This window comes from Notamacropus eugenii, chromosome 3 (assembly GCF_028372415.1).
Source record: "Notamacropus eugenii isolate mMacEug1 chromosome 3, mMacEug1.pri_v2, whole genome shotgun sequence".
Taxonomy (NCBI): Eukaryota; Metazoa; Chordata; class Mammalia; order Diprotodontia; family Macropodidae; genus Notamacropus; species Notamacropus eugenii.
In genome coordinates this window covers 388,645,005-388,669,147 of record NC_092874.1, presented here as the reverse complement: position 1 = coordinate 388,669,147, position 24,143 = coordinate 388,645,005, and the positions used below count along the sequence as shown (strand labels likewise).

At 42.8% G+C, this 24,143-nt stretch overlaps 1 long non-coding RNA gene across 1 annotated transcript; it reads right to left on the bottom strand.

Moving 5' to 3' along the window:
• Positions 1-1,595: 1,595 nt before the first annotated feature.
• LOC140531696 (uncharacterized) lies at positions 1,596-8,489 on the bottom strand. Its single transcript, XR_011976405.1, has 2 exons — positions 8,271-8,489; positions 1,596-1,831 (listed from the first exon to the last, which is right to left on the bottom strand). It is a non-coding gene; the product is annotated as an uncharacterized lncRNA (long non-coding RNA).
• Between the last annotated feature and the right edge of the window lie 15,654 nt (positions 8,490-24,143).

Below are 24,143 nucleotides of genomic sequence, written 5' to 3'. Positions count from 1 at the left end.
CAGTCCAGTGGCCAGATCTCTCTTATGAAATTTTAAAATAACCCTGCCCCATCTCTCTACAGACAGAGTTGGGGAGGAGGAGGTGATGGAAGGGAACAGTTGGGTGTTGCTGTACCACCCTAAAGTGCCAAGTCCTTTGGTGCTGAGTGTGTGTGTGTGTGTGTCCCTAGAAGTGACTGGGGTCCATGACTATCCCAACACATGCAAAATGGGATAGCCACAGTTATACTTGTCATACATTCTAGAATTGGGAGGAAGATAGACTAGGAGAATGGAGTCACTCTTCTTATTGATGAAAAAAGGTGTCTTTTTATGGTTTCCAGGTCTGAAAAAATGAGGATATCTCTGAGCATCCCTGGGATATTTTCAAAGGTTTGAAAAGGTTCCAGCTGCACTCAATGAAGCAAATTTGTTCCCAGAATGTCAGCTCTTCCCTGGTAGGTAGTCATGTACTTTAGGATGTTGTATGCATTTACTTCCAGGGAATGGATAAAACTCTTAGAGAAGCTGACCTAAAAATGGTTTATGAAAGTGCATTGAGAATTGACCTGTGCAGTTTTCCCAAGTGTCAAAGGTAGGATTTGAACCCTGTTCCAGTCAGTGATATTTCCATAAACACTGGACCTGAAATCAGGAAACCTGGCTTAGAATCTCAGCTCTGACACTGTAAATAACTATTGAATTCAGGGCCAGAAGGGACCTAATTCTCTCTTTTTACAGATAAGGAGACTGAGGCTCAGAAAGTGATATGCCCAGAGTCTCACAGTTGTATATTATTCTTGTTTTCCCCATGGAATCATAGAACCATAGAGTGTTAGAGCTAGAGGAGAGCCTAAGAACATCTAATACAGCCCCTTTATTTTACATAAGAGAAAAGTAATATCCAGAAAGGGGAAATAGCTTGTTTATGATGGAACTGAATAAACAATATTACATCTTCTACCTCCATGCCTTTGTACAAGAGGTCCCACGTAACTGGATGGCACTCCTTCCTCACCTCCACCACAAAGAATGTCTAGTTTCCTTCAAAGTATAACTCAGGTCAAAGTACAGCCCATGAAATCTTTTCTGATTCCCCTAGTTATTAAGATTCTCTTCTAAAAAATACTTTGTATCACTGTGTATATATTTTGCATTTCCTAGTAAAACAGATGTAGTCTCTGAGTTTACTCTCCCAACCCCCTCTAGCACGGATGGGTTGGGTCCCAGAGCTCAACTGGCTACTTTCTTTCCAGATTCCAGAGTAGGAGGTGATTTTCTCTAACGTCATTGCCCGTAAGCCCCCATCAGTGTGTTCCTCCCAGTATAAGTCACTAGTGCCAGTTAATACCTCCTCAATATCAACTAATGGTTAATACCATTAGCTTTTACAGAAGGATATTTACTGAGCAGATACAGAGTACATAAACCTCCTTGCCCTCAAGTAGCTTATATTCTACTTGGCAATATAATAAGTACATATGCAAGTGTAACATCAACTGGCTAATAGAAGCCCAGTCTTTGGAGGGCACACTTTCTTCTATCACCTCAGTTTTTGGGTAAAGTGAGTTCAAACTTAAGGTTATTGCTACAAACATTCTTCCCACCAAGTTCACTTCTGGGTGAGGAATTCTTTTACTTGAAGAACATGATCTCTTGTCTTTGAGGTTGATTTACTGTTAGAATGGGTCAAAGAGGTCACTCCTCAGAGTTGACTTCACACTTCTTGGTGGCTACAGCCACCAACAGGCCCTATCATCGTCTTCAGTTGCTGACCCCCTGATGGCTATTCCAAGCTTTTGAAATTTACAAGTTCTTGACGTGTTCTGCTCCATCTCTAGGAGTCATTCACCTAATATCAGGAAAAGAATAAATGAAGAGGTGAAGAAATAAAGGCCCCATGTATTCACAGTCGCATGGCAGCCCAGGTGGGAGAGAGAGAGCCAGAGGTCCCTCCCCCATCCAGAGACCCACTGTGATTTTTCTGCCTTTTCATTAAAAAGCCACCAGGGAATTGAGGGAACCTTCACTTGTTCATGCCTTTTATAAGTGCACCCTGTCTCATTTCAGCAGCCAATTAAAAGGCTTTTCATCACCCTTTAGTATGCTGATAGGAAACAATTAAAAGACACCTGTGCATGCTCTGAATTCAGGGAGGAGCACCACTCCCCTTCATTGTTCATCACCACATATTTCCCAAAGCAGGCTCTGAAACCTCTGTACAGATGTGCAGCAGGCTGAGAATATTAGGCACATTCCATGCTACCAGTCCCCTGGGCTCCCCCAATTGCCAGTCCCTGTTATATTTGCATCTCTATTTATTATATTCTGCCCCCACCCCAGGGCAAGGTATCTTGAAGACAGACACTTTTTCATTTTGTCTCAGATAGACATCACCTAGCACTGTACCTGGCACATAATAGCTGCTTAATGTATGTAGAATGAACCCAATTTATAGTGTTTAATAAATATGGGTTCTTGACTTGACACTGAAGGTAGAGGTGCCTGAACTCAGTTGTGATCTGAAATCTCCTTACTTGTGATCTGGGGCACCCAACGTTGTCCCTCAGAAATTGCTGCTTCAGGCCCCAGAGAGGTCATATCATGTCTTATTTCATTCCCTTGGAAATGCTGTTACTCTGGGCACACCCCTGCCTCCCCTCCCCCCACCCTTTTGAGGAAACTCCCCAGCAGTAGGCCTGTCATAACCATGGGGGAGATGGACATCTCAGGCTTTCATGTGTTTATGGTTTGTTTGGACATCAGAGCAAAATGAGAAGGCTGGGGCAGGGGGATGGTCAACTCCTTGGGGAGCAGAGAAACCTGAGATACTCTTGAGGATTTGTTGGAGAATCCCATACTTTTCCAGATGTTGTCTGGCGATCCTGGGAAGTATAGTGCAGGAGGGACTGGGCCCAGGTTGGCTCCCAGCCTCTAATTCAACTCCCACTCTCCTCTGTCCCCTGAACTCAATACATGGTGTGGACCCCACAAAATGGGGACATTTAGTTATTGTGAATCCAGGCTTAGGGAACTGGGAAAGGGGCTCAAATCTCCCTCCCTCCATCCCTCCCTCCCTCCCCCCGCCCCCCCCCCCCCCCCCGTCTCTTTCTCTGTGTCTGTTTCTGTGTCTCTGTCTCTCTCCCTCCCTCCCTCCCTCCCTCTCTCCCTCCCTCCCTCTCTCTCTCTTTCTCTCTCTCACTCTCTCTCTGTGTCTCTTTTCTTCCTCTTCCCCCTCTCTCTTTCTCCTTTCCCTCCTCCTCATCCCTCTATCTCTCTTTCCTACTATATTATATACTCCTTATAATTTCATACAAATTAACATATTTTTTGTTGAACTTCATTTTCTCCCTTAAGCTACCAAAATATATCTCATAATTTTGATGGCATGTTTTTTACCATAATCATTTTCTAATATATATTCCTTGACCTGCCCCATTTCTTGAAACAAGGAGCAAAAAAAATAATAATAATTAAACACAATCAATTGATACAGTGAACAAAGGTGATAGCATATGTAACTATTTTTATCCTCATCCCCTACCTTTATCTATGGAGAAAGGAAGTATCTTGCACATATTTTAAACTTAACAACAGCAAAACCCAGCAATGGACATTTAGTTCCCTTTTCTGGTGGTCCCCTTGGTGGGGACCCCCAGGATCCATCCTTATGGGGTAGTTGATGATGGGGTGGAGATTATAGTATTACAACAGCCAAGAAGAGACACTGTCATGTAGTAGATAGAAAGTCAAGCTTGGCACCAGGCAGACCAGATACAAGCTCTGACTGACACAACCTGGTTGGGTGACTCTGGATAAGTCACTTACCAGCTCAGTGTCTCCCTTCTCTAATCTGAAAAATGTAGGCTCTTCCAGCTCTAAATCTAGGACCCAAGTTCCAGAGTACTAATAACCAGGGTCTCAGTATATAAAAGTTCTGAATTCTTTAGTGGGCTTGGACTCCCAGGTTAAAGCCCTGCAATGAGGAAGCCTGGTTGGCCGGGGACCAAAATAAAATGATTTGAGGAAACTTCCTGCTCAAAGTGTTCCAGTGGTTGAGAGATTGGATCCCATTTTTGTGTGTAAGACCTGAGATTCAACAAGGATTTAGAAAACATCTACTTGGTGCCTAGCATTGTGTTACTAGTCATCTGTGTGTTGTAATTTCCCTGCCTCAAAATCTAACTCCTCTGGGTCAAGGGCTTCCTATAGGGTTGAAGATAGCCAAGTCCTACTCAGTTATTTCACAGAGGGAGAAAATGAGGCCTTAAAAAGAGAAGTCATACAGTTCGTGTATGCTAGAGCTGGAGTTAGAACCCACATCTCTTGGCTCTCAGGCCAGCATTCCCTCCACATTCCATTTTTTCATGCCGCCATACTTATTACAAGTTGGGAGTTGGTGAGACTATAATAAGCCCTTATTACTTCTGTTGGTCACTTAGGGACAGAAGAGACCATAAGTTCATAGAGATTCAGAGTTAGAAGGGACCTTAGAGGCATCTTACCCAATTTACTCATTTTCTTAGTTGTTTTTCAATCATGACTGACTCTTTGTGACCCCATTTGAGGTTTTCTTGGCAAAAATACCCCAGTGATTTGCCATTTCCTTCTCCAGATCATTTAACAGATGAGGGAACTGGGGCAAACAGGGGGAAATGACTTGCCCAGGATTTCACAGCATTTGAGGCCAGATTTGAACTCAGGTCTCTCTGACTCTAGACCTGGTTCTCTATCCACTGAGCCATCTATGCAGAAGGCATAAAGATGGGAAATGGGGTACTCTGTGTATGAGGGATAATAAGAAGGCCAGTTTCATTGGACCATATAGTATATGAAAAGGAGTACAAGTAGACATGGAAAGTAGCACGTAGACAAGTTATGAAGGGCTTTAAAAAACAAAGAAGTTTGTGTCTTATCCTGGAGGTAATAGGAAGCCAATGCAATGGAGGGGTGAATTTGAGCAAGAGCATAGAGATAGACCAGTCACAATTCAGCTATGGAGCACGTGTCCTTCTATTTGGGGGCCATGATGGAGCAGTACTTGGATAGTGGGCTCCCAACCAGTAAGGAAATATCATGGGAGCCAAGAAGTGACCAGAAAAGCAGTAGGGAGATAGGATTGACTCACACACTAAAAGCTACTCATTTATATGGAAAGAGAACTTTTTACACACACTTTGAATTACTTTCTCCCCGTATATCATTTCTGAATTGGTAGTCACTTTCAAAAATATCTTTGCTTAAACCTGAGATGGATTGGATGTGGTAAGGTAGAGGTTCCCAACTGTTTTTTTTTTTGATCCTCATATCCCTTGGCTTTCAGTAAACCTTCCCCAATTCCCTATTTAATATGAAAAGAAATCAATTCTAGAGTTTACCATGCATTGACTCATAAGCAATGAAATAAAATTAAGACATTAATTACTTTCTCATGAAGAAAACTTTGGTAGGTACATAGCATTTTCTTACAAGTACTACTATTTTTGGAATATTTCAGTGGGATAGGAGATAGGGAATAGGGATTTAACTTGTTATTTCATTGTTCTAGAAAATTGTGCTGCAGTAGAGGAAGCTCCCTCTATGAATGCAGTTGGGGACCTTCTCCACAGCTCTTGGAGAGGTACCCAGAGCACAGAGATTGAGTGACTTACCCCAGGGTCACATAGGCCGTAGGGGTGAGAGGCTGCTCTGGAACCCAGCTCTTGCCTGGTTCTGAGGCTGGCTCTATCTATTACCTTGGGCCTCCTCTTCAATAGGATAATGTAGTTATTTCCAAATATACCCCATATCCCTTTGAGAAGTTTCTTGTACTCTATAAGGATACATTCATGCCTGATTGGGGCCTCCTAGAGGAAGGGAAAGAGGGAGTGGGCACCAGAACTAGGCACTGAGAAAAATCAGCTGAAGCAGAAGAAAGGAATGAAGTGATCCCAGCTTGGGTTATGGCAGATATTGAAAGCAAACATGCTTGGAGATGGCAAAGGTCATGGGGATCCCATACTTCAAGTTGGTTCTCAGAGAGCAATGCAGGTAGAGTATTAATAAAAGGGAAAATCTTGGGTCCAAGAGCGAGGTCCCTGCCATGGATATTCAGGAATCTCCCACTAGGAAACTATTTCAGTAAGGTCTATTTAAGCCTAAGGCTAGATCTGGTGATTTCTACTACTGTAGGAAATCTGATTTCTCAGCAAAATTTTGCTCCATCTCTCTAAGTAACCAAGTTGTTTAACCAGAAGGCAGCAGAATTGATCCCTGTGAGCTGGGGACCAGCCAACCTTGTCTGTCATTCAAAAGGCCTGGGAGTGATTGCGAAGGACTCTGGGAATTTAGAGGAAAGAGTTCCAAAGTGACAATAGGCATCTAGTGAATGAAGGGAGGTAATCGGAGAGAATCAATTTGTCTCTTACGTCATAAACCCTCCAAAATGGTATGCAGGCATAAAGGACCAAATAGATAAATAATAAAACCTGATATTCATATTGGTTTTAAGGCTTTGCAAATCAATACATACATTTGCTTGGCTGTTTTCAGTCGTGTCCAACTCTTTGTGACCCATTTTGGATTTTGTTTTGTTTTTTGACAAAGATATTGAAGTGTTTTGCCATTTCCTTTTGCAGCTCATCTTATAGATGAGGAAACTGAGACAAACAGGGTTAAATGACCTGCCCAGGGTCACATAGCTAGTAAGTTTCTGAGGTCTGATTTGAACTCAGGTTCTCCTGACTCCAGGCCTGGCACTTTATCTACTGTACCACCTAGCTGCCCCAATGTATGTGTATATATTCATTCAATACAATCAAGCCTTTGTTGAGCTCCCATGTCTCTGGCACTGTGCTAAGTGCTGAAGATACAAATAAGAAAAAGAATGACAGCCTCTGCACTCAAGGAACTTACAATCTAATAGGGTAAGAGAATTCATAATAGGAAGTAAATACATATGTATATGCCTGCCTGCATGGCATGTGTACATTATAGGTAGTACAATGGAAAGAGCACTGGTCTCAGAGTCAAAGGACCTAGGTTTGAATCTTGACTGTTATTTGAGTGGCACAGTGGGTAGAGTTCTGGACTTGCAGTTAGAAGGACCTGAATGCAAACTCTATCTCAGATGCTTACTAGCTGTATGACTTAGAGCAGATCACTTAACTTCGTTCAACCTCAGTTTCCTCATCTGCAAAATGATGATAATAATAGTGCCTACCTCCCAAGAGATAATTCATGGAAAGCACTAAATAAAAGTTAGTTATGATTATTACCAGTATGGCCTTTTGCGTGCAACCTCTCTGGGTTTCCATTTACTCATTTGTGATTTGACTAAATGGTCCTAAGTTCCCCGTCAGTTACAAATCTATTATCCCAAGATCTCATCTGACAAAGCCCCTGGGATTCCCAGAGTTCAAGGGCAGTTAATACTCTCGACCTGTTTTCTCTCTCCTTTGGACACACAAAAGACCATTCTTTCTATTAGACAATGCAGCTATTAAGTAAGGCTTGGGCTGAGCCATTTGTACCCAGGCATCTCTGAGATTCTTCCTTGTATTTGGTGGATCCAATAACCAGCTCCTGTAGATAAACAAGTTTGACACCTTAAGGAGGAAGCAGAATGGAGTAGTGGAAAGAATGCTGGATTTGTAGTCAGAAGACCTAGATTTGAATCCCAACTGTGTGGCTGTTGTCATTTGTCCTTCATTTCTGAAGATCAATGGCATTCCCGGGCTGTGTCTTGACTCGTGCTTGAACTGGATTTAAGTGAGGCAGAGTTGCACAAAATTGTCAGCCTCTCTCTCTTCCAGAGTGATCCAAGTCCAGTAGCAGGATGAAAGTCAAGATGACTAGTTATGGCCCGGGGATGCAGTGGATGACCTTGGTGTCTTTGATGTCTGACCAAATTCCAAGCATTCCACAGCACCTGCTTCAGACACCTTCATGGCTATTGGAACAAAGTGTTCTCATCCACCTGTTCTGCCTAGGGAAATTTTCACAAGCTTGAAGTAGATATCATCCTAACTCACCAAAGGATTTGAGCCCTTTTGGTTACCCTCAACCTGATCTAGCCTGCCTGCCAAGATGGTTTACTGGGTTATGGTCATTTCATATTCTTAGAGCCACAGGTGAGAGCTGGATGCCAGGTGGATACTAATGATAGATGAGCAGCCCTGAATAGGGCTCAGCAAGCCCTCACACCAGAGGTGCTAGTCCTCCCTGAACACCCTATACACCAGCTTTGCTACTTACTGAAGGTATGACCCTGAGATAAGCTACTCTAATTCTCTAGGTCTCAGTTTCCTTACCTGTAAAATGAGGTGCTTAGCCCAGCTGATTTCTAAGAGTCCCACTTAGCCCTAAATTGCATGTGATTCTACAATTATTAGTCCCATATCAGGGGCATTTCTCTACAGCTCCATGACTCTACAGTTTATAAAGGAAGTCATAGAATTATAGATGTCAGAATTGGAAGATATTTTCCAACTAGGGGGTTTAGCTCCAACCCCTTTTACCTTTATGTAAATATCCCATTTACAGGTCAAGGTAGAGTGGGAAATAGAATTCAGGTCTTCAATATTCTAGACAATCCTTTGTGGAGAATGGTAATAGGAATCCATACTCACCTCTTTCTTTTGTGATGTCATTTGAAGTATTACTAATCCCCTGACGCCTCAACCCCAGAGTTAGTTTCCCTTCCCCACCCTCTATCCTGCACTCTTTCCACTTCTCCAGTGACCTCACCTTGGAGCCTATTGGGAGAAGACTGAATCTCAACTCCCAAACAGCACTCTAAAGACAGAGAAGGGGTTGAGCATCCTGGGGAACTGAGCTTGACATAAGCTGAGTGTCAGATAACTTCCCAGACTGGTTAAGAAGTCTGTCATCTACTATTACATTACGTGTTTGACTGATGGGACCACTTAACTTTTTCATTATCCAAGGAGAAGGGACAGAGATTCATTCAGGGCCAATCCAGGGAGTAGAGCTAATCATTCTAAAGCACTAGTGGGTGGACAAGAGTGGATAAGGCAAGAAAGGATGGAGAGGACTCAAGGACGTTTGTCACTGGATTAAATCCAAGGGCAAGGGGCCTGTTGGACTGCAAAACTCAGTCCTTCTGTTCATGAAGGACAAAAAAAAATAGAGATCTCAAATTCTTCACAACCCACTACGACAGTACAGATATTCTTACCCTGTATGGAATTGAAGAATACATTTCTGGAGGTACCAAGGGTCAGAAGGAAAGATACAACCAGGACTGGAAAACCAGTTCTCAGGAGACTGAGGAAAATTCTCCTTCTAGGACACTGCTGGAGTTAGGTAATATAAGGATAATGTCACAAGAGGAAGAGGAAAGGGTTGCAAAGTTCGCATCCCTTTGCATTGTCCTCCGGCTCCCACTCCCAATTCTTTTAAAAGTCATGCTTTGGGGATTGGTGACTGGGGGCAGAACCCCTCACTGTTCTCCCCAAAGCTTGAAGCCAGCAGGAAGAATGCTACCCGGCCACATGGGGAGCCACGGAGAGGTGCCAAAGTCAGTGCCCTGCTCTGTCCTGCTTCCTCCCCATTTGTCTGAATTCTACCCATTTTCCAAGTGCAGCTCCCCCTTTGGTGATCTCTTCCTTGAAAACTCCCAGACCACGCTTATGTATCTACCCTGACTAGCCTTCTATAGTACTGACCGCTGAATGGTTGAATTATGCACAGGTGCAGGTGACTAGGTGGGAGCGTGGACAAAGCTCTGCAGTTAGGGCCAAGAAGGGCTGGTTTTTAACCTTGCCCCAGGATTAAACTTATTAGTTCTGTGAACCTGAGAAAGGCATTTAGCCCTTCTCTCAGACTCAGTTTCCTCATTTATAAAATGGGGATAATAACAGCACCGCTATCAAAGGGCTGTTGTGAAGACCAAATAGCAATGATATATAGAAAGCAAATTTATATGTATATATGTTTATGTGTACATATATGTGTATATATGTACATAGCAGACATGTATGCATATGCACACATATACATGTATCTACATATATACACAATATATACACACATATACATATATACAAGCATGCACACACACATGCATATGGAATTTGAGACAGTTAAATGGCTCAGTGGATAGAGTGCTAGACCTGGAGTCAGGAAAACCTGAGTTCAAATCCAGCTTTAGACACTAACCAGCTGTGTGACCCTGGGCAAGTCATTTAGTCTCTGTTAACAAGAAGAAAATGACAACCACCTGAATATCTTTGCCAAGAAAACCCCATGGACAGAATAGTCCACAAGGTCACAAAGAGTTGGACACGATGCAACAGCATCATATACATATATACACATATATCATATGTACATATTTCATACAACACTTTAAGGCACAACTTCGAGTGTTATTACTGTCCTTTGTTCTGGAAGAGGACCAAAATGACATCACTTGTTGAGGTCAAGATGCAGCGTGTCTGACAGTGGCTGACCAGATGAGCTTGGAAGACTCCATCATGGGTTAGGTTCAGGTAGTCCACATGAACATTTGGAGTGGAGATGTCTCTAAATTTGTGCATCTCACATTTCTGAAGTGCTATACAGATACTAACTATTATTATAAACATGTCATATTTTCTAAATGGTGCATGTGATGCTGTGGACAGAACACAGCTTACTATCTGACCTCAGTGACTTACTAACTGTGTAGTCCTGGACAAGTCCAACCTCTGTTTGCCTCAGTTTCTGCAAATGTAAGATGGGGATAATAACAGCACTGTGTTCAGTTCTGGGTACCGACTTTTAGGCAGAATTAGTTGAAGAGCATCCAGATGATACCAAGATAGCAAAGGGTCTTCTCACGATCATTTAGGGAACTGGGGAGGGTTAACATGAAGAAGAAAAGACTCAGGACCACAATCATTATCTTCAAATATCCGAAGAACTGCCTGTTGGAAGATGGATTAGATTTATTCCGCTTGTCCCCAGTGGGCAGAGCCATAAGCATTGTGTGGAAGTTACCAAGAGTACACTGAAATCTGATATCAGAAAATGGAAGAAAAAAGTCTCAACAAGTGGAGCTATAACGATCACGCTACCTCTTGAGGTAGTGGTTTCCCCTTTACTGGAGCTTTCCAAGCAAAGGTCAGAGGACCAGCCACTGGGGATCTTGAGAGAAGGAATCCTCCAGGTACAAGTTGGACTATAGCAAGGTCCCAATTAGCAAGAATAACAAATTTCCCTGAAGTGGTCACATTGCTCAAGATTGCCCTGTATATTTCCATTGGTCTGGAACCCAATATTTCGTATTTCATATAATCATAATTTCAAATAGTACTAATTTGAATATAATCAACCTCTTCAGGGGATTCATTTATTGGCACTAATTGAGACTGAACTGTTGGATGGCCCTCAACATCCCTTCCAACTGAGCTTCTGTGATTCTGTGAAATATTAAAGATACCTAAGGAGCTTCTTGATTCCTTGTCTAGGCTTAAAGACAACAGCCAAGGAAGAAGATCATTGGCTCTAGAATGAGAGGTTGTGGTTGAGTCATTTCACTGGTGTCTGACTCTTCCTGACTCTATTTTGGGGTTTTCTTGGCAAAGATACTGAAGTGGTTTGCCATTCATTCTCCAGCTCATTTTACAGGTGAGGAAACTGAGGCAAGTAGGGTTAAGTGACTTGCCCAGGGTCACATAGCTAGTAAGTGTCTGAAGCTAGATTTGAACACATAAAGATTAATTTTCCTGATTCCAAGCCCAGGGCTCTATCCACTGAGCCACCTAGCTGCCCCCAAGTGAGAGGTCCTGGGTTCAAATACCTCCACTTAACACCACTTCACCTCAGTCTCCTCATCTATAAAAAAAAACAAAAAACTGAGCACAAGTAGTGCTAAGTGACCTCTGAGGTCCCTTTCAGCTTCAGATTTAAGATCCTGTTGAACCAGACCTCTGAAGAAAGGAGTTCATAAGATTTAGAGTTGGAAAAGACCTTAGAAATCATTTAGTTTCATCCCCTCATCTTTACAGATGAGGAAACTGAGGCCTGCAGGGAGGAAGTGAATTGCCCAAGGGACAGATAATAAGTAGAAGAATGAACCTGTGGGAATGTAATTCCAAATTCAAGGCTCTGGGTTCAGAGACCTTGGGGTGGGGGCTGAGGTGTGGAGACAGGTTAACTGTTTATCTAAAGAACAAAAAGATCTCGTCTATGTATGATGTGGGGGTGTCAGAAGTACTAGTCCCTGAGGAGAGGGAAGTTGGGTACCAGTGGGTGACTGATGGAGGGCTTCCTGCTCACCTTTTGTGTGGGTGTCTCGAGTCCTGCCAAGCGCAGGGCAAACAGTAGCACTCAGTTTCCTGCTCCCTGGCTATTCCCAGTGGACTATGCAAACCCCGAATTGCCTCCCAGCAGGAAGTAGCCAGGACCTATCATCCATCAAGGACTGGCTCCCAGAGACACATGGGATTCATCCTGCCTCTAGCCCCAGCTGGTGATCACCTGGAACAGTTTGGCAGCCCTTTTCCCCCAGCCACCCACCTCCCCCTGGAGCAGCAGGAGTGTCCATTAACAAGCACGGATCGGTGGGGATGGTTTGTAAACTCCGGATACTCTCAGAGAGGCCTGCCTGCTTATTGGTCACTGCTTTCCGCTCTCAGAAATGGGTCATTTAAACAGAAAACTGTAAAGTGTTCACGCCTCGGAATACAGAGAAATTATCCAAACAAGCTTCTGTCTCCTGGCCACAGGCTCACCATTCAAGCAGTGGCTTGAGGCTGATGGTGCTGGAATAAACCCAAGCCTTCCAGACAGCACTCTCTCTTTCTTTCTCTCTGTCTCTCTCCTTCCCTCTTTCCTTTCTTCGTAACTCTGCCCTTGATTTTTCTCCTCCTTTCTGTTTGTTTCTACCACTTTCCCCATCTCCTTTTCCCTCTCTCTATTTTCCCTCTTTATATCTTGACATTATTTTGCACCTTTTTACCTTTCTCTCTCTCTCTCTCTCTCTCTCTCTCTCTCTCTCTTTTCATTTTTCCTTCAAGGATATTCTACAGACCTACCTTCCATCCTCACCATCAAAACATATTGAAGCTTTGAAAAAAAAAAAACCTGACCATACTTTAGATCAAAGATCCTTCTGGATTTGAACCCCATTTCCCCAAGGGCCCATGGCCATCTATTACCTGGGATCCTGTAATTAAGCCACCTAATTTTCTTATCCATTTCCAGGCTTTATTCTCTCTTTTCTTAACCTGCCTAATGTAGTTTTTCTGCTTCCAGACCTGCATCCTCCTGTGCTCGACATTCTGGGAGATCTGCCACCAGGGTACAGAAATCTCCTTCCTTGGAGACAGCCAGCAATTTGGGCCTTTCACTAGGGGTAAGGTGCTACCATAAAAAGATAAATTTCAAAAGCTTCAGGAATGGAAAGATTTCAGCTCTTTAAAAATCTTAAGGGCTCTGGAGGGCAGTAAAAGCTGGAGAGAAGTCTCACGAGTGGTATGTTTTTGTCTGGAGCCTCAGGGATACTGAATGGGTAAGAAATATGCCTTCTGGGGAAAGTTCTTGATCTGGAGAAAGAGCCTATGAACATTACCTTTTCATGGAATTGTAGAGCTAGAGGTCCTTTAGGGATTATCTTGTCTAACACCCTTATTTTACAGAAGAGGAAACTGAGACCAAGAATGGGTAAGCGATTTGCCCAAGATTACACAACTAGCTATTGGCTGAGCTGGGGACAGAACCCTGACCTTTTATTGGTTTTCAGCCCAGCATTCTGCTCTATCATGTTGCTTCTTAACTGGAAGGAAGATAATTTTGGCTTCTGGTTCTCATAAACCTGAAGACTTGGGAGGAGCATTTTATTGTCAAGTCTAAGTGTTTCTTCTTAGTGATGTGGGATATGGTAGATGGACCACTGGGAATTATTGCCTCCCCCACCAAAATGATTAAAAAATGTAGTAGCTCCTCCTCAGAGTCCCTCCTCATATGTCTCATTGAAGTCTGGGAGAGTTAAACATTCAATTAATACAATGTTTAGGAGGCAGTAATAGTACTGGGGAAAAGCCCTAACTCTTGAGTCAGGAGGTCCTAGGTACAAGTCCCATCTGTGATGATTACCACCTGAGTGACCTTGGGCAGTTACATTACCTTCCTAGGCCTCAGTCAGTGAGATGATGAGCTCAATGACCTTAGAAAAACATGGAAAGACTTGCATGAAATAATGAAGAGCGAAATGACCTGAACAAAGGAAGCATCATATACAGTGACAGCAACATTGTTTTAAGAATGACTTTGAATGAATAAATTATTTTGATTATTATAAATACCCAAATTAACTATAAAGGACATATAAAGAAAGATGCTATCTGCAACCAGAAAATGAACAGAAAAATAAAAGTGTATGTAGTTTTACATACATGCATATATACATTATACATACATATACACATACATACCTATTAAGTCTAATGGTAGCCATCTCTATGGTGAGGGGGTTGGAGTTAGGGAAGGAAAAAAAGGGGAAAAAGAAATTCACGTGATAATTTTGTTGTATATTTGAAAGGAATAAGTTGCAAATAGTACATTTGCAGTTTCATGTGCAATCATCTTTTTTACTGTACTATGTTATGGAAATGCTTGTTTTATTCTATAAATTAAAAATAATAATTAAAAAAAACCTTTACTTTTATCTGTATCACTAAGCAGCCTTGTCATGTGGGATGAGACCCTTGCACTGGAAAAGAGGACTGATGGAAGCTTGGCATAACCCTCATGCCACATCAGCTGCCACTTTCTTGCCATGGAATATTTAAAAAATTTTTCTTTTCTTACTGTGAATGTACCTACCTCAACAAATCTAAGGAGAAGCAAAAGGATTGGACCTGTGATTTCACTGATCAATGGCTCCCATCATTCATTTTTGGACTCTTTGCAGGCTTTTCCTCCTCTTGAGCACCATGTTCTCCCTTTCTAAGAAAGCTCTGCTGTAGGGTCCTACTTTTCTTATTGAAAACTCCTTCCCTTGGACTACCACTGTTGAAAAGACAGGTATGCTTTACCTCTCTCACATCTAGACTCTCTCCACAATCCTCCTTTTTCTCCTAGCCTCTTACTACCTTGCCTTCCCCTCCACCTTCCCTTCCTTTCCAATACCCTTTGACTAAGTATTGTCTTCCCCCTATGAAAACATAAGGTCCTTGAGTGTAAGGACTGTCTGACTTATTTGTATTGGAATCCCTAGCTTCAAACAGTGCCTGACATAGTGAGTGAATGTTCTAACTATTTAGACATCTATCATTAGTATAGGGAGCCCCCCAAAGTGAGGAAACTCCTACAAAATCAGGTCAGCACCTCCTGTGCATTTTTTAATCTTTTAAGAGTTGCCTTGGGCATTGAGAGGTTAAGTGACTTCCCTAAGGTCACAGTATTTGGCAGAAGCAGGTGCTTCCTGATTCTAAGGTTGGCCCTCTATCCCCTGTACCATGCTGCCCCTCAATAGAAGAGCATTTAAATATACAAGGGAGAGAAAATAGGATTGTATTTGAAACTGGAAATTTCTATTATTTAGAGTTTTTTTAAATAGTGTATATTAAATTTAACTCGGTAATAACAAAACTGCAACACTTATCTGTCTTCTTTTGAGTACTTTCTTTTGAGATTATATATTCATTCTTTTTGCCCTCGAGGCACAGACCTTACCTAGATCTCTATGAGAGGTGGGACAATCTTCTGTCCACTAGTTCCTCTAAGAATCTCTATAATTCTGTGCCTTAGACTGGTGAACCAGAAGCTTCTTTTCCTGATTAACAAGTCCATGGAGCCAATTTGTGCCAGCCTCATCCCTCCGCTCTTCCAGTGTATACATTGGAATCCCTCTGTTGTTAACAAATTGCCTTTCCTATTAAGCCTGTGCCCTCTATGAGGAAATTTCTTTGTGTGTATTTTTATATTTATTAATGTATGTATATTTTGGTTCTTCTCTACCCCATCCTCCCATGGAATGTAAGCTCCTTGAGGGCAGGGACTGTTTTATTTTATCTTTGTATCCTTAGCACCTAGTACAATGCTTGGTACATATCCTTCATTGATGTTCAGTCATCTCAGTTGTGTCCAACTCTTTCTCACATGGGGGATAAGGGAGGGAGGGAGGAATGTTCCCTATACTTGTGACATCATAGGTATAAAGGTGTATATAGGTGTATAAAAGGTATATAGGTGTAAAAGAAAAAAGTTCATGGGATGCACTAAGACTATGCTTATAGACTAAATCAGCTCCAAGGTTCTAATGAGAAATTTAGTAGAAAATTGTTAACAAATGTTTGTTGGAAGGAAATGAACCCCTGCTTATCCCCAGTCCCTAACACATTCCCTGTGCTCTGATTAGTTCCCTGTGCTCCTTTGGCTATCACTTCCTGAGACTACGATCCTTTGTGCTTTTGTCTCTTAGGTTCAGGGGTAGCCCTGGACCACTCACCATTTTGGATGTCATTCTCTAACAACTAAGGCCAGCTCCATAATGAAGCTGACAAAGGTATGTGTCTCTGATGTCTTCCCCTTGTGTAGGCACTCACCTGTTCACTCTTCCCTCCATGCCCTACCCTCAGTCTTGGACTACCTGGATACATCTTATGGCCTGTCAATACCATTCCTCTCTACCAATCCTTTCACCCCATTGAAACTTGACTAGTCTGAGTTTTAGCACCTCAGGACCAGGTACTCAAGATAACAGTTAGATACTCTGATGAATTAATTCTCCCTGGTGAGACCTTTCCCTGTTTTTCCAATTGCTAACACTATCCCCTCTCAGGTTGCTTTCCATCAGTTCTGAATATATATTGTAACTAGCTATTTACTGATTTTATACCCCACCCGCACCCCATTAAAATGTAAGTGCACTAAGGCTAGGGATTGAGTTTTTGCCTTTTTTCACATCACCAACACTTAGCACAGTCATTAGCACATAGTAAACACTTAAACATTTTTTGTTGACTGACTAGAATACTAATACCCCCATTTGGAGTTTTCTTGGCAGAGATACTGGAGTTTGTAATTTCCTTCTCTAGCTCATTTTACAGATGAGGAAACTGAGGCAAACAGGGTGGAGTGACTTGTCCAGGGTAACACAACTAGTAAGTATCTGAGGCTGGATTTGAATTCAGAAGATGAGTCTTACTGACTCCAGGCCTGGCACTCTACCTAGCTTTGTATATTAATTAATTGTAATTAAAACTTATTGATTTGAATTAAAGGAAGGACAGGAGTATTTAGCTACACTAAGAGAAAGGAGAAGGGCCTATTAGGTATGGGGGGTGGGGTGGGCATGAGAATTACCTGAGCACGTATGCCCTAAGTAGCCAGCCTCTGCATTGCTGATGGGAATTGGGCGCCCCCTCTTATTCACTTTCAACTTCTTTGGGAGGGGCAGAATGTCTTAGGGCCAGAAAGGGCCAGGATTTGTGTTAGAAAACACTCAGGCTTTAGACCTGGGCTCAGTAAGGTAATTGCACTTTACCAGGGAAGGGGACCAGGTTACAAGGGAGGAGGTAGAATTGAGAGGCAGCTAAGAACTGTGCCCTTCCTCTGCTTTCCCCTGACCCCTCTCCCTCCCCAGCAGGACATCCCCTAGAATATCACCAGTTCTTATAGCTCTACAACCTGCCTATTGACCTGTCAGACTGGTCAATTCTCCCCTGCCAGTTTCTGCTGGGCAGAGAGTGTGTGAACGTGTTTTTTATAGAAACACTAATGACCTAAAACTCTAGATTCTGGGATCAGATTTTCCAGTAATTGACTGTCTGAACTTGGGCAAAATGACCTAGTAGCTAGTTAATTCATTAGATCTTAAAACTTATAGCTGAACAGGACCATTGTATAAGAGGTCATGCAGTCCAACTCTCCTTTATTTTACAGCTAGGGAAACTGAGGCCTAGAGAAAGGAGGTGACTTGATGAAAGTTGCACACATTTAACAAGTAGAAGAGCTGGCTTTGCAACCCAAGTCCTTTGACTCCAAAACCTGGTGAGTCTTTCATAGGCCACACTCCTTCTATAATTCAACTGAATTTACAATTTTTGCATTCCTGCTATATTTTGTTCTAGGTGCTAGGAATATTCTTTCTATGAAATGATATTCTTTATAGATATGACACAGTACCTACTTTCAGGGAGCATCTAATCTTTTTTTTTTTACTTTAAAAAAACATTTATTTCTAATTTACCTAGTATGTGACCAATTTGTATGAATGTGTCATGTGGTACTTAGAAATACATGTTTTTTTAATACTCTCACTCAGAAGGTATCATAAAATTTCCAAATATAACTTTTACTACAGTTTGTTCAGTTCTATATTTGCCTTTTGGGTTTATCTTTCTTTTTTTCATGTAAGTTTATTTATTTTCAGTTTTCAACATTCACTTCCACAAAATTTTGAATTTCAAGTTTTCTCCCCATCTCCTCCCTCCCCCCACCCCAGGACAGCATGTATTCTGATTGTCCTTTCCTCCAATCTACCCTTCCTTCTATCACTTCCCCCCATGCCCTTCCCTTCTATTTTCCTGTGGGGTAAGATAGATTTCTGTACCTCACTGCCTATACATCTTATTTCCTAGTTGCATGTAAAAATAACTTCTAACATTCATTTTTAAAGTTTTGAGTTCTACATTCTCTCCCTTGCCCCCTCCCCACCCACCTTCATTGAGAAAGTAAGCAATTCACTATAGGTTATACATATGTGGTCATGCAAAACACTTGCATAACAGTGATGTTGTGAAAGACTGACTATATTTCCCTGTATCCTGTCCCACCCTCCATTTATTCAATTATCTCCTTTGACCTGTCCCTCTACAAAATGTTTAGGGAACGTCTAATCTTATGGGAGCAAAGATGAATACTTTTATTATTAAAAAAAGGCAAGTGAGATAAATGAAAACAAATGGCCTTGGCTATGCACTACGAGGAATTCAAAGAGGAAGAGATCTCCTTAGATTGGGGAGTGGGGATGTCAGTCCTTCCTGGAGAAGGGGATCTGAATTGGGTCTTGAAAGAAGGGAGGAATCTCAACAGGTGGAGTTGGAATATATTCTGGCCATCCCAAAGCCAATAGGGAGCCATGGGAGTTTACTAAGCAGGAGAGTGACAAAGTCAGACCTGAGCTTTGGGAAAATCACTTTAGTATCCATGTGGAGGATGCATTGGAATGGGGTAAGATTTAATGCAAAAGGACCAATTGCAATAGTCCAGATGAGTGGTGATGAGGGTCTGAACAAGGGTTGTAACTGGTGTGAGTAGAAAGAAGGGGATGGATGCAGGAGATGTTATAGAGGTACAAACCTCAAGATTTAGTAACTGACTGGATATGTGGAATGAGGGAAATTTAAAAATTGAAGCTAATATGGAAGGATGTTGATATGCCCTCAACAGGAAGAGGAAGTTGGGAGAGGGGCAGGTCTGCAGTAAGTATCAAACAGTCAAAATAGAACTCTGGTTGTAGAGCCCCGAAACTTGGCTTGGCACTTCCCAACTGGGTGACTCTGGGTGGGTCATTCCCCTCTCTGATCCTCAAGTTCTTCATCTGTTGAATGGGCATACTGCTACCAGAGCTATTTGCCAGAACCGTTGTGAAGAAAGCGCTTTATTAACGTCCAAGTACTGCAGCAATGTGAGTCATTATAATGTGATTTCTCTTTGACTTGAAGGATGATTAGGATTCAGAAAAGCAGAGTGGAGATGAGGCAGAGAGGGCATTCCAGGTGGTGGGGGAGAGAATAATGTGAGTAATGGCCTATCTTGAACTAGACTTCCCTCGATGGGCTTGTCACAGAAAGAGGCAGAAGATCAGCTCCCACTGGCCCTGGTGAGCCGCCTGCTTGTCGGTCCATCCGTCCATCCATCGGCCTGTGAGTACCTTTCTCTGTGTGAGCAGCTTTTCCTGACAGCTAATATTTCACAGGAACGGGAGCCAGCTCTCTCCCTCCCACTCCCTCTCTTCTGTTTATGAAGCCGAGGGTAAGTGTTTAATTAGTTGCCTAATTGCCTGGGTAATTGGTAGACATACTCAGCTCTCCAAGTAATCAGTCTGAACAGGCCTCGAAAATATCTGGCCCAATATTCATTAGTGCAGTTAAATCGTTAAACAGTTACTGTGTTTGGTTCCTGACAAGGCCCCACAAACAGCTGCGCTCGCTGCATCCATCCCGGCATCGCTCCCAGAGCTTTGCCCACACGCAGACAGACATCGCCAATGTCTTGCTAGGCCAGACGGACAGACAGGGTTGAGGGTGGGGGTTGGAGAGACATTGGGCAGGTAACCCTGAGGTCACTTCTGAAAAGACGACTCACCTAGGCTCTGAGTGAAGCAGGGACGTGGAGACATGCCCACTTCTTTCCCTCCTTGCTCTGATGCCTCAGTTGGCTTTTCTTCGAATTGTATAGCCTCATCTGAGCTTACGGCAGGGGGAGTAGAAGGTGGTGAAACCTGGAAATGGGCAGGAAGTGGTGGCATGGTGGGAAAGTGCATTGGCTTGAGTCAGAAGAAGTGGATTCAAATCCCACTTCTAACGTCTCTGTGAAATAGGTCAAGTCATTACTGTGCCTCAGTTTCTTTAACTGTAAAATAAGGAGGTTGGGCTAATAGCCTCTGAGGTCCCTTTTGTCTCTAAATCTATCCATTTTCATGCTGTGAATTGCTTTGTCGACCATTCCTCCTTGAATCCAAGGGGGCCAAGAGAGGAAGACCAAATGGAGAACTGGAGAGAGCGTTGGCTTCATATCTTGCCTCTGCTCATTTTACCTACGTGATCTTGTGCAAATCATTTGATGTTTCTGAGCCTCAGTTTCCTCCTCTGTAAAATGAGAGCTGAACAAGATGTTCTGTAAGATCCCATTCAGTTCTAAAAATTTTTCCTGAGATCTTATGTTTGGGGGTGAGGACGCAAGGGGACCTTTTCTCCTGGTCAGGGAGATGGGCTATTAGCACCTGGAAACACCAGGGAGAGAGAAGGGCTATTAACACCTGGAGAAACCAATCAGACACCTGGGTTGAGCTGTCCAGCCTGACTTTGCTCTTGTTAGCCTCTCTGGGTCCCTGAGTGCCTTGGGGTCTGATGACCATTATGAGGCTGGCTTTGGAAGCAGAAGGGTAAGGGTTTGACCCTTTGGATCCCTTGTCCCTCCCACCCTGTTTCTCTTTCCCTTCCATTCCATCTGTCCCTCATTCTTTCCCTTGTCTTCTCTCCCTTTCCCTCCCCCCACTCCTGGCCCCCCAGCAGGGCTCCTGTTTGCAAAGCTGGTTTTGCCATTAGCAAAGGCTCAAAGCGAATATTGTCTCTGCGGGTGAGCCCACAGCTTCTCCCCTCCCCTCCCCTTTCCACCCTCTCCACCCCCAAACTCTCCTTAAAGGGACACAGCCTCATTCCCCACCCTACCTTCACTGTCTCCTCTCTCCACTGAGTCCACTGACATACCAGTGCCAACCTGTTCCTGGGAACAGTTGGGTGCACCTATTGACACAGCCTCTCCCGATTCCAAATCTGTAGCAAAAGAATGATGGTGATTTGCCAGAGGTGAAGGAGGAAGGGAAGGAGGTGAGGGGATTTTTTTTTTTGGCAATAAAGGAGGAAAGAATAGGATCCTTTAAGGAGAGGTAGAAGCCAAGGATTTTAGGTTACAGTCTCAGCCTTTCAACTGAATGGAGCAGAACTGGGAGACTGAAGGGTCATGTTTGGCTCTCACCCTGGGCAGGTTAAAGGTGAACTCTTTAAAAATGGGGGCTAGACCTCCTCCCTGCTGGGCGGGCTGTCAGGCATCTCCATAAAAGCTAAGCGTCCTGCTTAGTGCTGAGCCAGGCCAGGAAGCTCCCTGGAAAATCCTGCTCCCTAGAGGGACAGACAGCCTGGCTACTAGAAGAGGCACTAGCCATCACAGAAGAACTAACCTTACCCTTGGAGTGGAAAAGTCTTCTTCATGATCTGCCTTGAGGTTCTAAAAGGTCACTCTGTCCTTAAAGAATTGAACTGCATCCCACCCCACTCTCCACCCCCAGCACTGAGGCCTACTACACTGGGCAAATTCTCCATCACTAGTCCCTTCCCACTTTGAGTTAAGGCACAGAAGGAAGAGGGACTAGACTTGGGATTTCAGTAGTACTGGGTATTTCCAGAGGAGGGAAATCCCTTTACCAGTGCACAACATCACCTCTTCTGCAGCTTATGGTTTTAGAGAATTTACCTGGCAGGAGTGTCAAACAGAAAGTAGGACCACTAAACGTTGTAGGCTACATATTGACTTAGAAAACAACACGTTAACATTATCTACATTCTATTCTATTTTATTTTGTTAAATATTTTACGATTACATTTTAATCTGGTTCTCTCAGTACTGGAGTGTTGCCCAGCTGCTAGCAGGCCCTGTGTTTGATACTCTGGCATAGGGGACTGGGAAGTCCAGTGTAAAACCTTGTCTGGGAATTAATAAAGAAAATCTATTTTTTTATGGTAGACCAAAGATTTCACTTATGTGCATATATATATGTATATATATATATGCGCACATACATACATGCACACACACATAATACACATAGGTGCACATATATTGTTGCTTGGAGGCTGGTACTTGTGGGAGCTAACTCCCTTTCCCCCTCCCACTTTTTCTTTCAGAAACATTAAGAGAACATTTAAAAAATTATCTTACTCTGATCCATTGCGAAAGAGAAAGCATAAGGCTTTCTTTAACTCCAATTCTAAAACAATGCTTTACATTGGACTTTTTCTACATCATTCTGATGAAAGGCCTAACCTGTTTCTAACTCAGCCCCACCCCCCAGCTCTCTTTCTCCCCATCAGCCCAGGAAGGACTTCTCCCTGAAGTGATCATACTAAGAGAGAGAATGTCTCTGATTACTTTAGCTAATAGAAGTATCTCTTAAATTTACCTTTGACCAACTGGAAAAGAAGGTCCTTGAAGGGAGCAGTTTAAAAGAGATTGAATAGTTTTAAGAAAATGATTCTCCAAAGGTGTGCCCAAAGTTGTTATTATTTGTTAGGTTTGATGAAGGAAAATGTTAATTAAACTTTACCCTGAATTCTGGAAGTATGGTTTTTTTTTTTTAAGTCTCATTGTGGAATTTGTCTACTGTTTATTAATATCATGAATTATAACTTGAAAATGGTCTGTCAGAGATGGATTTTAAAAGCCATGAGGGTAACTCTTACCATCTCTCTCTCTCTCTCTCTCTCTCTCTCTCTCTCTCTCTCTCTCTCTCTCTCTCTCTCTCTCTCTCTCCTCTTTCTCTCTCACTGTCTCTCTCCCCCTCCCTTTCTCTTTCTCCTCTGTCTACAAGCAGAAATACTTTGATTAAACTAATATAAATCTAATAACATTGTTTCTGGCAGGCTTGTGCCTTAAAATTCAAAGCATAAAATTTTCTTCCACATTTTCTACCTTCTCTCAAGATACAGAAGACCCCTGTGAAACTGCAAATCTATTACCTAGGCAGAGGTTAACAACTAATCCACTATTACTCCCTGAAACAGGAGACTAGATTGGCTTCTCATATCAATTAGCCATCACCTAGATGTGCCCAGAGAGGATGAGACACAGGCGAGGAGGTTTTGTTGGAAGACCCAGTAGGTCCCCATCAAAAAATTTTGGAACTGGAGACTCTGCTGAGGAGGAGAGGCCCTGGAGAATGTTTCATTAGGAACCCTGAGCAGCTACTGAGAGCCTTGGGGGAGGAATGTGCTTATAGAGAATGAAGGGAGGCAGATGTTAAATCTTCATTATTCAGTCATTTCAGTCTTGTCCAACTCTGTGACCCCTTTTGGGGTTTTCTTGTCAGAGACACAGGAATGGTTTGCCATCTCCTTTTCCAGCTCATTTTACAGATAGGGAAACTGAGGCAAACAGGGCAAAGTGACTTGCCCAGGGTCACACAGCTAGTAAGTGTTGGAGGTGAGATTTGAACTCAGGAAGATGAGTCTTGTTGATTGTGCACTATGGCACCACCTAGCTACCTTGCAGTCCTCTTCCAGAGCTCTGCTATTAGTTCACTAGTTAGTCAATCAAAAAGTTTTTAGGTACTTAGTATGTGTCAGTGACTATGCTAAGTACTGATGACATGAAGAAAGGCGAAAATCCAACCCCTAGCCCCAGGGAGCTAACTTTTTAATGCAGGAGAAAATTGGTACATAACTAGTTATGAT